Source organism: Gorilla gorilla, chromosome 2 (genome assembly GCF_029281585.2).
Source record: "Gorilla gorilla gorilla isolate KB3781 chromosome 2, NHGRI_mGorGor1-v2.1_pri, whole genome shotgun sequence".
Classification (NCBI taxonomy): domain Eukaryota; kingdom Metazoa; phylum Chordata; class Mammalia; order Primates; family Hominidae; genus Gorilla; species Gorilla gorilla.
Genome location: NC_086017.1, coordinates 184,335,398 through 184,349,400, shown reverse-complemented (window position 1 = coordinate 184,349,400; position 14,003 = coordinate 184,335,398). Strand labels below are relative to the sequence as shown.

Sequence of the window (14,003 nt, the reverse complement as noted above, 5' to 3'; positions counted from 1 at the left end):
CTTACCTGTCTCCTAGAGGTAACGCAGACATGCATCGGTAACAGGGTCTACCTGGATGCAAGGGGGGGAGGCTGGGAAATAATAGTCCTTGAAGGGGCAGCCATTGTCCAGCAACAACTCCACACTATGGAAAGGTTGAAGAAATTATTAGTGGTCAGCTGGCAGTATCTGCCACAATTACAAATGCAAAATGTGAAAAAAGTCTCCAGTGTGTATGTATGTGTTCTACAAAAATATTCATTATGCGTATTTGGAGATGGTTTTCAGAAATATTAAGTAAGGACCCTGTGGAAACTAGATAAGAATAAATGAGGCCGGGTGCAGTGGCTCATGCCTGTAATCCCAGCACTTTGGGAGGCTGAGGCAGGCGGATCACCTGAGGTTGGGAGTTCGAGACCAGCCTGACCAACATGGTGAAACCCCATCTCTACTAAAAATACAAAAATTAGGCTGGCATAGTGGTGCATGCCTGTAATCCAAGCTACTTGGGAGGCTGAGGCAGGAGAATCACTTGAACCTGGGAGGCAGAGGTTGCAGTGAGCCGAGATTGCGCCACTGCACTCCAGCCTGGGCAACAAGAGCAAAACTCCATTTCAAAAAAAAAAAAAAGAATAAATGAATGTATTTAGTTTATTAATGAAGTAATGGACACATAAAAATTTTGGCCAATTGTTTAATATTTCCACAATAAATCAATAATACACTTGAGTTTCAACTGTAAGGACTAAAGCCATACTTTCAAAGTTTTGCTTATTCTTTTATAAAATCGAATGTATAATGAATTGGAATTTCCACAAGCAGCTGGTGCTCACACCTACAAATGTATAACAATAACTGTTTCCTCCCAAAGTCCAAATGCAATTCTAGTTAGGCAAAGAAAGTTACAGAGTTTGGAGATGAGCCAAAGCAAAAGAATTAAGCATAGTTAAGCAGACTTCCAGACATAGAAAGCAGCTGAATTTCTTCTTAGGGATTCATAATTATAAGGAGGTCATTAGAAGAAGATTTAAAACAGTATTGCTGGCTTGCCTTTGATGCTACAAATTCATCTCTCTTTGATGCTTATGGTGCCCCTTATGCTCAGTCACTACAATGTTTTAAGGATTATTACAAACTAGGGGAAGCTGTTTATTCAATTGCTTACTCAAATCTTTCTGAATGCTAAACATGGCACACACTCCTATCTTAACAAACTATTGAAAAGTGAGTTTATAATCAGGGAAGCCAATGAAACAAATAAAACAACTCTTTGAAGAGGATTCATTTACTATATCTATCTATGTAGATATCTATATCTATATAGATAGATGTGTATATATATATGCATATTTACTGAGTACTTCTGTATACCAAGGATAATACTGAGACAGTGTATGCAAATAACCATAAGCCTTGCCCTCATAGAACTTAGAGTCTTATTGGGAAGTAGAAAATAAACAAAAGACACATATATAATCCCAACCTACTAAGCATAAGGAGGAAATAGGTAGAGAATACCACGTAAGGGGATGATCCACTTATAAAGGGTATACAGGGACAACCTAAAAGACATTTAACTCAAGACTTAAGGAAGATAAAGAATCAGCTAAGTAAAACCTCAGAGGAAGAGAATTCCAGGGAAAAAAGAAAAACAGTAAGTGGAAAAGATCTAAAACAGGAAAAAGCCTAGCATGTATGAAAAACAAAACGGAAGCTAGTGTGACTCCACTTGTGAGCTAGAGGAGAGAGACTCAATGGAGGTGAGAAGCAGCCCAACCATGGAAGAGCTTCAAGTCTAGGCATGCATGTGAAATATTATTCTGATCCGCACAGGAAACTCATGGAAGGTTTTAAAGCAGAGCCAAGATTTTTATCTGATTTCATAAAAGATCATTCTGACTGTTGAGTGGAGAATACATTAGGGTCTGAGTCAAAGGGGAGGAAGGAAATAAAGGAGAGACCCGGGGTGGAAGTTAATAAAACAAAAATCAGAATTAACTTAAAGTTTGTTGTCTCAATTGAACATGGGCAAATCTTTCCTTTTTTATTTTTCACTTTTTATGGATACATAATAATTGTATATATTTGTAAAGAACACTTGATATTTTGATACATGCATAAAGGGTGTAATGATTAAATGAGGGTATTCAGGATATTCATCACCTTGAACATTTATCATTTCTTTGTGTTGGGAACATTTCAAATCTCTTCTAGCTATTTTGAAATAGATAATAAATTATTGTAATTTATTGTAGTCTCTCTATTATGGTAGTAACTGTAGTCTCTCTATTATGCTACCAAACACTGGATCTTGCTCCTTCTATGTAACTCTATTTTTGTGCCCATTAACCACCCCCTCTTTATCCCCTGCTCCCCACTACCCTTTTTAGCCTCTAGCAACCATCGTTCTACTCCCTATCTCCATGAGATCAAAATGGTTTAGCTCCCACCTATGAGTGAGAATATGCAATATTTGTCTTTCTGTGCCTTCCTTATTTCACTTAACATAATGGCCTCCACTTCCATCAATGTTACTGCAAATGACAAGATTTCATTCTTTTCTTATGTCCAAATAGTACTCCATTATTATATAGATCATACATTGTTTCTCCATTCATCATTTCATGGACACTTAGGTTGATTCCTTATCCTGGCTATTATGAATAGTGCTACAATGAACACAGGGGTGCATATATCCCTGTGATATATATTTTTTCTGTCCTTTGAAGCAAATAGTAGTGAAATTGCTAGATTGTATGATAGTTCTATTTTTAATTTTTTAAGAAAACTACATAATGTTTTCCACAATGGCTTTAGTAATTTACATTTCCACTAACATTGTAAAAGAGATTTCTTCTCTCCACCACCAGCATTTGTTATGTTTTGTTTTTTTGGTAATAAGAAAATGAGAAAATCCTATTATTCCTGATACGAGACTATAAAGTTATTTCAGTAAAAACCAATCAGTTAAGTCAGAAAGCTGAGGAAAATATTTATACAAAATATAGTTTACATAACATTTCATTTGAGGGTGTTGGTCTGACTCTGTAAGAATATTTTTACATTTATACAAGCTATAAGCTTTAGATGTCTTACATCCCTATCGTACAAACACATTGCATACATATACACACACATACATACATACATAGATACACATACAATTTTCTACTGTGTACAATGTATACAAAAAATATCTCTTCAGAATGCTATTTCCCAAAATTGGGAAACAGGAATGATATTGGCATTAGAAAGGGCTTTAGGTAACATTGGACATGATATTTGATAACAAGATGTATTAGTCCATTCTCGTATTGCTGTAAAGAAATACCTGAGATTGGGTAATTTATAAAGAGAAGAGGTTTAATTGGTTCATGGTTCTGCAGGCTGTACAGAAAGCATGGCAGCTCTGCTCAGTTTCCAGGGAGGCCTCAGGAAACTTTCAAGCCTGGCAGAAGGCAAAGGGGGAGTTAGACACTTTACATGACTAGCACAGGAGGAAGAGAGCTGGGGGGAGGTGCTACACACTTTAAAACAGCCAGGTCTCACAATCACTCACTCACTATCTTGAAAATATCATCTAGGGGGTGGTGCTAAATCATTCATGAGAAACCCATCTCGTGATTCAATCACCTCTGACCAGGCCTCACCTCCAACACTAGGGATTGCAATTAAACATGAGATTTGGGTGGGTTCACAGATCCAAACCATATCAAAGGATATGGTAAAAAATAACATGAATTTAGATAGTGAGAACTTTATTTTCTTTTCTTTCAAGCCCAACGATGTCAAAGAGGAAGTTTCAATTTAAGACTAAATATTATTTAACATCTGTCTAACATGAGCTAATCTTTATTTTTTAATTATATCTCAAGCTCCCATACTTTAGTAGTAAACAATACTGACATAGTTTGGATGTGTTTCCCTGCCCTAATCTCATGTTGAAATGTAATCCACAATGTTGAAGGTAGGGCCTGGTGGGAGGTGACTGAATCATGGGGGCAGATTTCAACAAATAGTTTAACATCATCCCATGATGCTGTCCTCATGATAGTGAGTGAGTTATTGTGAGAGCTGGTTGTTTAAAAGTGTGTGGCAACTCCCCACTCTCTCTCTTGCTCCTCCTTTTGTCATGTGATGTGCCTGCTCCCCCTTTGCCTTCTGCCATGATTGGAAGCTTCCTGACACCTTGCCAGAAGCAGATGCTGCTGTTTCCTGTACAGCCTGTGTAACCGTAAGCCAATTTAACCTCTTTATGTTATAATTTATCCAGTCTCAGATATTTTATTTTAGCAATGCAAGAATGAACTAATACAGAAAATTAGTACTGAGGGTTGTGGAATCGCTATAAAGATTCCTGAAAATGTGGAAGTGACTCTAGAACTGGGTAATGGGCAGAGGTTGGAAGAGTTTGGAGGTCTCAGAAGAAAACACAGAAGATTAGGAAAGTTTGGAATTTCTTTGAGACTGGTTGAATGGTTGTGACCAAATGCTGATAGTGATATGGACAGTGAAGGCAATGCTGACGGTGTCTCAGATAGAGATGAGGAATGTATTGGGAACTACAGCAAAGGTCACTTTTGTTACGCATTAGAAAAGAACTCGACTACATTGTGTCCATGCCCTAGGGATCTGTGGAAGTTTGAACTTGAGAGTGATGACCTAAGGTATCCGGCAGAAGAAATTTCTAAGCAGCAAAGTGTTCAAGATGGGCCTGGATGCTTCTAACATCCTACACTCATATGCACGAACAAATAAATTACTTAAAGGTGGAACTTACACCTTATACAAAAATTAATTCAAGATGGATTAAAGACTTAAACGTTAGACCTAAAACCATAAAAACCCTAGAAGAAAACCTAGACATTACTATTCAGGACATAGGCATGGGCAAGAACTTCATGTCTAAAACACCAAAAGCAATGGCAACAAAAGCCAAAATTGACAAATGGGATCTAATTCAACTAAAGAGCTTCTGCACAGCAGAAGAAACTACCATCAGAGTGAACAGGCAACCTACAAAATGGGAGAAAATTTTTGCAACCTACTTATCTGACAAAGGGCTAATATCCAGAATCTACAATGAACTCAAACAAATTTACAAGAAAAAAGCAAACAACCCCATCAAAAAGTGGGCGAAGGATATGAACAGACACTTCTCAAAAGAAGGCATTTATGCAGCCAAAAGACACATGAAAAAATGCTCATCATCACTGGCCGTCAGAGAAATGCAAATCAAAACCACAATGAGATACCATCTCACACCAGTTAGAATGGCGATCATTAAAAAGTCAGGAAACAACAGGTGCTGGAGAGGATGTGGAGAAACAGGAACACTTTTACACTGTTGGTGGGACTGTAAACTAGTTCAACCATTGTGGAAGTCAGTGTGGCGATTCCTCAGGGATCTAGAACTAGAAATACCATTTGACCCAGCCATCCCATTACTGGGTATATACCCAAAGGACTATAAATCATGCTGCTATAAAGACACATGCACACGTATGTTTATTGCGGCACTATTCACAATAGCAAAGACTTGGAACCAACCCAAATGTCCAACAATGATAGACTGGATTAAGAAAATGTGGCACATACACACCATGGAATACTATGCAGCCATAAAAAATCATGAGTTCATGTCCTTTGCAGGGACATGGATGAAATTGGAAATCATCATTCTCAGTAAACTATCACAAGGACAAAAAACCAAACACCGCATGTTCTCACTCATAGATGGGAATTGAACAATGAGAACACATGGACACAGGAAGGGGAACATCACACTCTGGGGACTGTTGTGGGGTGGGGGGAGGGGGGAGGGATAGCATTAGGACATATACCTAATGCTAAATGATGAGTTACTGGGTGCAGCACACCAGCATGGCACATGTATACATATGTAACTAACCTGCACATTGTGCACATGTACCCTAAAACTTAAAGTATAATAATTTAAAAAAAAAGGATCAAAAAAAATAAAAATAAATAAATAAATAAAAGGGTTGCAGAGCATAAAGATTTGGAAAATTTGCAACCTGACCATGTGGGAGAGAAGGAAAAAGTTTTTTTGGGAGGGGAATTCAAGTAGGCTGTGGAGCAACCACTTGCTAGAGATATTTGCATAACTAAAAAGAAGCCAAGCGCTGATAGCTAAGACAATGGGAGAGGCAGGGAAGGCTTCAAGGGCATTTTGGAGAACTTCAAGGCAGCCCCTCCCATTACAGACCCAGGGCCCTAAGAGGAAAGGATGGTTTCATGAGCCAGGCCCAGGGATCTGCTGCCCCACACAGCCTTAGGACACTTCTGCACATATCCTGGTCACTCTAGCTCTAGTCACTTCTTAAAAGGGCTCATGTGGCTGGGTGCAGTGGCTCACGCCTGTAATCCCAGCACTTTGGGAGGCCAAGGCAGACGGATCACAAGGTCAGGAGATCAAGACCATCCTGGCTAACATGGTGAAACCCCGTCTCTACTAAAAATGCAAAAAACATTAGCCGGGCATGGTGGTGGGCACATGTAGTCCCCTACTCAGGAGGCTGAGGCAGGAGAATGGCGTGAACCAGGGAGGCGGAGCTTGCAGTGAGCTGAGATCGCACCACTGCACTCCAGCCTGGGCAACAGAGCAAGATTCCACCTCAAAAAAAAAAAAAAAAAAAAAAAAGGCTCATGTACAGCTTGGACAGCTGCTTCAGAGGGTACAAGCTGTAAGCCTTGGTGGTCTCCTCATGGTGTTAAGTCTGTGGGTGCACAGAGTACACAGGAGTTGAGGCTTGGGAGCCTCTGCCTACATTTCAGAGGATATATAGAAAAGCCTGGATGTCCAGGCAGAAGCCTGCTGCAGGGGCAGAGCCCTCATGGAGAACCTCTACTAGGGCAGTGTGGAGACAGGAAATATGGGGTTGGAGCTCCCACACAAAGTCCCCAGTGTGTTACTTCCTACTGGAGTTGTGAAAAGATGGCCACCATCCACAAGACCCCAGAATGGTGGCTCCACCAGCAGCTTGTACCCTGTTCCTGGAAAAGCTGCAGGCACTCAATGCCAGTTCATGAGAGCAGCTGCAGGGATTGAACCCTGCAACACCACAGAAGCAGAGATGCCCAAGGCCTTGGGAGCCCACCCCTTGCATTAGTGTGGCCTGGATGTGGTACATGGAGTCAAATGAGATTATTTGGGGGCCTTAAGATTTAATGACTGCCCTGCTGGATTTTGAACTTGCATGGTCCTGTAGCCCCTTTTTTGCTCAATTTCTTCCTTTTGGAATGGGAATGTTTACCTGTTTGTACTCTCATTGTATCCTAGAAGTAACTAACTTGTTTCTTATTTTACAGGCTCATAGGAAGAAGGAATTTGCCTTGTCTTGGCTAAGACTGGACTTTGGGTTTTTGAGTTAACACTGGAATGAATTAAGATTTGGGGGGATTACTGGAAAGCATGATTGTATTTTGAAATATGAGAAGAACATTAGATTCGGGAGGGGCCAGGGATGGAATTATATGTTTAGATGTGTGTTCCCACCCAAATCTCATGTTGAAATGTAATCCCTAATGTTTGATGGGGGGCTTGGTGGGGGGTGATTGGATCATGGGGGCGGATTTCTAATGAATGGTTTAACACCATCCCTTGGTGCTGTCCTCATAATAGTGAGTGGGTTATCATGAGATCTGTTGGTATAAAACTGTGTGGCACTGTCCCCCACTCTTTGCTCCTGCTTTTGCCAGGTAATGTGCCTGCTCCCCTGTTCCTTTCTGCTATAATTCTGCTTCTGCTTCCTGAGGTCTCCCTAGAAGCAGATGCTGCTGTGCTTCCTGTACAACCTGCAGAACCATTAGCCAATTAAAGCTCTTTTCTTTGTAAATTATCCAGTCTCAGGTATTTCTTTTCAGCAATGCAAGAATGTACTAATACAAATACCTAGTTATGATTTAATGATTTTTATTTGCTTATATTGAATTTGTGATTACAGTCTGTTTATGAAAGAAGATATTTATAAAAAAGAATGTTTTCACATTTTGGTAATAAGAAAAATATTTCTTAAATAATATTTAAGTAAAAATGTGAATTGGGTTTAAAAAAATAAAGATATGATGGTCTTCAGAATTTTGCAAAAACCATAAAGATAATTCATAAACAACTGAAGTTTGTGAAACACCACTTTAGAATAGTTTGTTTCAAAGGCAACAAATTACTCAAAAAATAATTAAAATTATGAAATTAACTACACAAATATTTCCAGAACATTAGTGATATCCTAGTGGGTCTTGTAATTGTTAACAAGTCCAGAGAGGACCAGATTAAATTGGCCATTGTCCAAAGGCCATTCCTGCCAACATCCAGCCTCCTCTCTCAGGTATAGAGATATTAAAATAATGAAGAAGAAGATAACTATCTTATTCGGCTTGCTCTGGCCTTTGTAGAAAGAATAAAAAATAAATAAGCAATGTATATAATAGAATTTATAAATGGGCAATTGCTTTGCAAATTATTGCAATCAAGGGGGAAAAAGTGATTTCAAAAACACCAACTAAATTTAATAGCCCCATGGAGATGTAGGTGATTAAATCTTTATATGATTTCAGATGTTTGATTGACTTGGGAATAAAAAGTACATGTATTTCCAAAGAGGTAGTTAAAAATCGTCAATATTTTTTATATAGGAATCTGATTTGGACTCTTCTGCAAGATTTTTCTATTTAATAAACATAGTAATCCCAGAAGAAAATTCAATCCTATGTGAAATAAAACATAACAAACTTTGTATTGCATAAAATAAATAATTATGTTGGCCTGCTATTATTCTCATTTAGATAATTATTTTTCTGAAAAGGACCAGGTCATTTCCCAGGAGCCTATCTAGTTCTGTTAGTCAATCACTTTATCAGTCCCATTCACTAATTGATTCTTACCGCATTTATTAAGCACTAATTTTATAACCATCGCAGTACTTTATGTTGGAGACAAATGGTAAGTAAAACATAGTCTCTCCCCTCAAAGAGCTTGGAGTCAAATAGAGGGAAAGGGGCATGTGAGCTATCTGATGAAGTATCAGAAAGGTTACAAAATGGGTTGAAAAGTTCTGGTTTATGATCTCTATCTACTTACACCATGTTCAATAATTGCCTCAAATGCAGGAATAGAAGACCATGGATGAGGAAGATTCGTCCAAGAATAGACCTGGAGGCTGCACAAACTAGCTGACCCAGTAACGCAGTCCTCTCCCAGGGCAGTGATTCATTGTGATTCCTTCCTAGAAGAACACTACATATCATATAACCCTGTAATAATCCATATATTTTTTCTTCTAGTCCCAATTTTATTGCAGTAATCATGTTCTTTTTTATTAATCTTATATTGTTTGGAGAATAGATACACGTATCAATTATCCACACATAGAAAAGTAGGAGGATCTAAAATTGGAATTGACTAAGATAATTTACACATCATCCAGAGATCTTGACTTTATCATTAGCTAAGAGTTCACTTGTCTCCCTTTTTGGACAGGGTTGGGACATTTAATATAGACATGAACATTTGTGACATAGATCAAGAGAAATAGATGTATAGTAGATGTGGAGCAGTCAATTGGTCAGGTAGTGATATGATTTGCCTCTGTGTCCCCACCCAAATCTCGTCTCAAATTGTAATTCCCATGTGTTGAGGGAGGGAGCTGGTGGGAGGTGATTGCATCATGGGGGTGGTTTTCCCCATCCTCTTCTAGGGATAGTGAGGGATGTCTCATGAGATCTCATGGTTTTAAAAGTGGCAGTTTCCCCGGTATGCCCTCATTCTCCTGCTGCCTTATGAAGGAACTTGCTTCTCCTTCGCCTTCCATTATGATTGTAAGTTTCCAGAGGCCTCCCTAGCCATGCAGAACTGTGAGCCAATTAAACCTCTTTTCTTTATAAATTACCCAGTTTGGAGACTGATTTGAGTAATAATAAAACTCAAGTCTTCCTCACAGATGAGAGATAGAGAATTACTCTTTCTCTTTTGCGGTTACTATTTCTCTATTGCAATTCCTCTGTCTTTATAAACTGGCTCTGTCCGGGCAGTGGGCAAGGTGAACCCATTGGATGGTTACAAATCTGGGGGCTCATCTGGGATTGCCCTTGTGGCTACCTGCCTGTGGTTCAGTAGCTCCCCTCCAGCAATGGATACAGAGGCCAGCCCAAATGGCCACATAGTTCTCTTGGACTGGAGGCTGACTCTGGTACTGTTTCTACTGGTGCAGTGCTGCCAACCCAATGTGCATGAATTTAATTGCAATAGAGAAAGAGTCCTGGGGAGATGTCCCATAACTAGCCCTGTCATAGGGTATCTGTCTATAGCTACATAGCAAGGTGTCTGTAACTGTAGCCATAAAATAGGGTGTCTGTCTGTATCCCAGTAATGGAGTGTCTGTAGGTGTAGCCTCATTATGAGGTGTCTAGTTTGGTGAGTATCCTAGGTGCTGCCAATGCCTCCTTCCTGCTCCCAATTGGTTTGACTCCTTCAGGGGTCTCGGTTTTTCTGTAGCCCCATGGTGGGGTGCCTGTCTGTAGCCCCACTGCAGGGTCTCTGTCTTGGTTCAGCTTCTTTGGGGGTCTTGATTGGCTCCCCCTAATTAGTAGGAAGAGTCTTGGTTTGGGAGACTTCTCCCCAATCAGGATGATCTTGGAGAGATTTCTTAGATGTAGAGTAGGAAGATGGTTTGGAAGGGATACTCTTGGGAGTTCTTGGTTAGGGATCTTGATTTGGAAGGCTTTCTGTCCATCTTGTCTTTGTGTGTGTCAGAAGGAATTGCTGACAGAAGTCTAGCAGGCCTAACTCAGAGAACCCTCCTTATTTTTCTGGTCACATTTGGTGAGTCCTGAGGAAAGCTCAACAGGGCTGATTTGGGGTGACTATTCACTCTTCATGTTGCCCAGAGACCACCCATTGAATTATCAGTTGGAGGTCATCCCTTCCTACTTGGAATGGATCAAAGACAACAGGGACCAATAGGAGAAAGCTTGAGCCTTGCCTGGTCAATACTGGTTGCTGAATGAGGTGATTAATGTCTGTTTTGTCATGTGTATTTTGCTTTGGCTGGGATGGAAAATGTTAATTTGGTTCCCCATGTAGCCTGTTGGGAGCATCTTGCAAAACTGAGAATCTCTTGCCTATGGTTCCGTAAAACAGATAAGGGTGATTTTTTTTGTAAAGTGGCTTGACCCCCACAACTATGGTGCAGTGAGAAATGTCTCAAAAGCTGTTCCATTCTTCTGGAAGATGCAGAGAAAGGGAACCTGGAAACCTGGTATGCTAGCAAAAAGGGTATGAAATTCTTACCAATCAAGTTTCTAGTCTCTCACACTCTCTGTTTGTGTATTCATGTGTAAATGGTAAACATCACTATTTGTCTCCTTTGCAAGCATTTGATTAATAGAAGAAAGGATCTGTGAGACTGGTCTTAAGCTATAACAAATCTGGTGTGCTTTGTACTAAGAATTTGTCTTTTTGTGTCATTCTGTAATGGAGAGAGGGGCATCACAGGATAGGACGTGGATTTAGGATCCCTATAAGCCTGCTGAAGCCTTGGTTTCTGCCATCGAAAGGACAGAAATCTGGGGGTTCATGTCATAGTTATCCCTAAAAATTATCTTGAGCATTTAAGAGCCTTTGCAAGCTCTAAATTGGCTTCTAGGCACCTTCTCAGAAGAACAATAGAAACTGCTCAATGCTGTAACTCAGTAGCTAAGATTTTGTCTTTGACCATGGTAGCCTAGGTTCAATTCTTGGCTTAGGGAGTGAGTACTTTCTAGTTTGTTATTTGAGTAAATTTTTGCCATTTATTGATTCTTTTCCCTCATGGGCCGCTTCTGATTCCCTGTCTTTATTTTCCTTTCTCCTTCCTCTCTCTAACCTTTGAAGAGATTCTAATTCTTGTAAAAAAAAAAAAAAAAAAAAAAAGGAAAGAAGAAAGAAAGAAAAGAAAAGAAAAAGAAGAAAGAAACCACTTACCATCTCTTTGAGACACTTTACCTTATGCCTTCATGGTTAAGTTATAACCTTATTTAAAACTTATTAACTTTATGTGGAGGGTTTTCTGTGGTAGAATTCAAAAGCCGGAAATATTGGCTATCCTGGCTAGAGTCTGGCAATAAGAAATTTAAAAGGATTTTTTTTTAAAGAAAAAAAAGCTCTGTAGTTAAAATCAGCTTAATTAAAATAAGATATCCAAGCTGTACATATATTTAAAAGACCTTTATGTTTTTTCTCTTCTTGGATCCTATTTTTCTGAAGGAAAGAAAAGTTTTTCTTTTCAGTTGACTGAATTGTTTTTCCCAATTTAGTCTTCTTGCCACTCTTGATGTCAACATGAGAGAACTTAGGATAAACTCTAACAGCCTGGGACTCCTGGGGAAAGCAGAGAAGGTGCCACAGACCCAATTTTAGGAAAAACCTCCATTTTCCTCATGGAACCCCAGGAATTGAGAGAAAATAGATCCCTCTAAAATCTAAGGCTTTGTTCTGTTTCACACTGCATTAGCTGACTTTTTTAACTTTTGGTGGGTATCAGAAATTATTTTGCATTATGGGAGAGCTTTTAGCCTTGGTGTGTAACAACTAGGTAGGAAATATATTTTAAGGGATGGCTAATGGCAGTTGAGGAGGAATACTTGGCTTTTTGCGTGCTTGGATTAGAGAAGCATGCTCTTGGCTACCCAGAAGACATGGAAACGTCCTCACCACCCATTGAGAGGTGAGACCTCCATGGGGGATTGGCTGATTACAAAATGGGCTGATTGGCTTTGGGATGCCTTGCAATGAAAGGCACCATAGAAGCATTACACTATCTTTTCCCATATTATCCCTCTCCTTTTGCGGGACAAAGGATTCATCATAAAATGACACCCTTAATTTGGGGGATCTGTTTTTGCCTTCCAGCTCTGCCTGCTTATTAGGTCCTAGAAACTGCAAGCTTTCCTGGCCCTGTTCCTCTAAGAGCTCCACCCTGAAGCCAGTAATGCAACTAAGAAACAAGCAAATGAAAAATCTTACAACTACTGGATCTTCCGTCTGTCTGTGTATTTATATGTGTTGTCTGTGTGGTGTTTATATATAAAAGAGCTCTGATTAATTGTCTTGGAAAGATAAGTGCTTAAATCATATATGAGCAGAAAAATAGAAACTTTAATGCCTGTTTGGTCACATGACTTAAGTAATCTTTTGGGAATAAAGACAGTTTTAAAGCCTATTGGTAAAACAAAAGCGTCTTCAAAATTTAGACATTTGGTCTGAATTAAGGCCAGATATCAGATTTGCTATGTGCTTTAAGGTCATAAACTGCTTCTTTGACTTTTGAAAATTGTTTAATTTACCTACTTTGTAGCGTTAGTTCTAGATAAGGCCTGGGGACATGTGGAGTTAGCCATGTTCTCTGGCTATGCTGGGAAGAGTCAGACCTTGTCTGCGCTTCTGTCTGATGTCCTAGTCTCCACACCTAGCACATAATTAAAATTGCTAACCTATCAGTTTTTTCACCAAAATAAAAGTTGCTAAGAGTGACCATTTTAACATGTCGTTGAGACTACTAGAGAAACAGTTTTACGTACAAGGTTGCAAGGTATAGAAGGAAAGTAGAATATGGTTTTGGTGGGTGATTATAAGAAGGCATGGGAATATGGTTTCTGTTAAAGGGGATGTAATTTTGTCTAATTCAGAGGGTTTTAAAGATTGTCTTAACCTGAAAGAGTAATGGGACAAAACTGAAGGTGTAAGCAAGTTGAAAAGGGTTTGTGATGGTTTGATCTTGTAAAAAAAAAAAAAAGTTCTGTGGGTATAAGCAAGCTAGCTAAGATTTGAAGGAGATTATCTAGTTTCTTTTTTCTGTAGGTTGAACATTTAAATAAAAGCACACTGATGCAGGACCAGAATCTGGACACATGTGTCTGAATAACAGGGTTTTCTTAGAAAACTGATCCTCTGTTTAACAGAAAACTGTAAAGGGTTCTAAAAGTTTTATGAAAATCTTACTTTATGGTCAAATGAATTAAAACTG

The 14,003-nt window shown here is 39.2% G+C and overlaps 1 pseudogene; it reads right to left on the bottom strand.

Moving 5' to 3' along the window:
- Positions 1-13,377, bottom strand: part of LOC129532526 (transcription factor NF-E4-like) — a 30,586-nt pseudogene extending 17,209 nt beyond the window's left edge.
- Between the last annotated feature and the right edge of the window lie 626 nt (positions 13,378-14,003).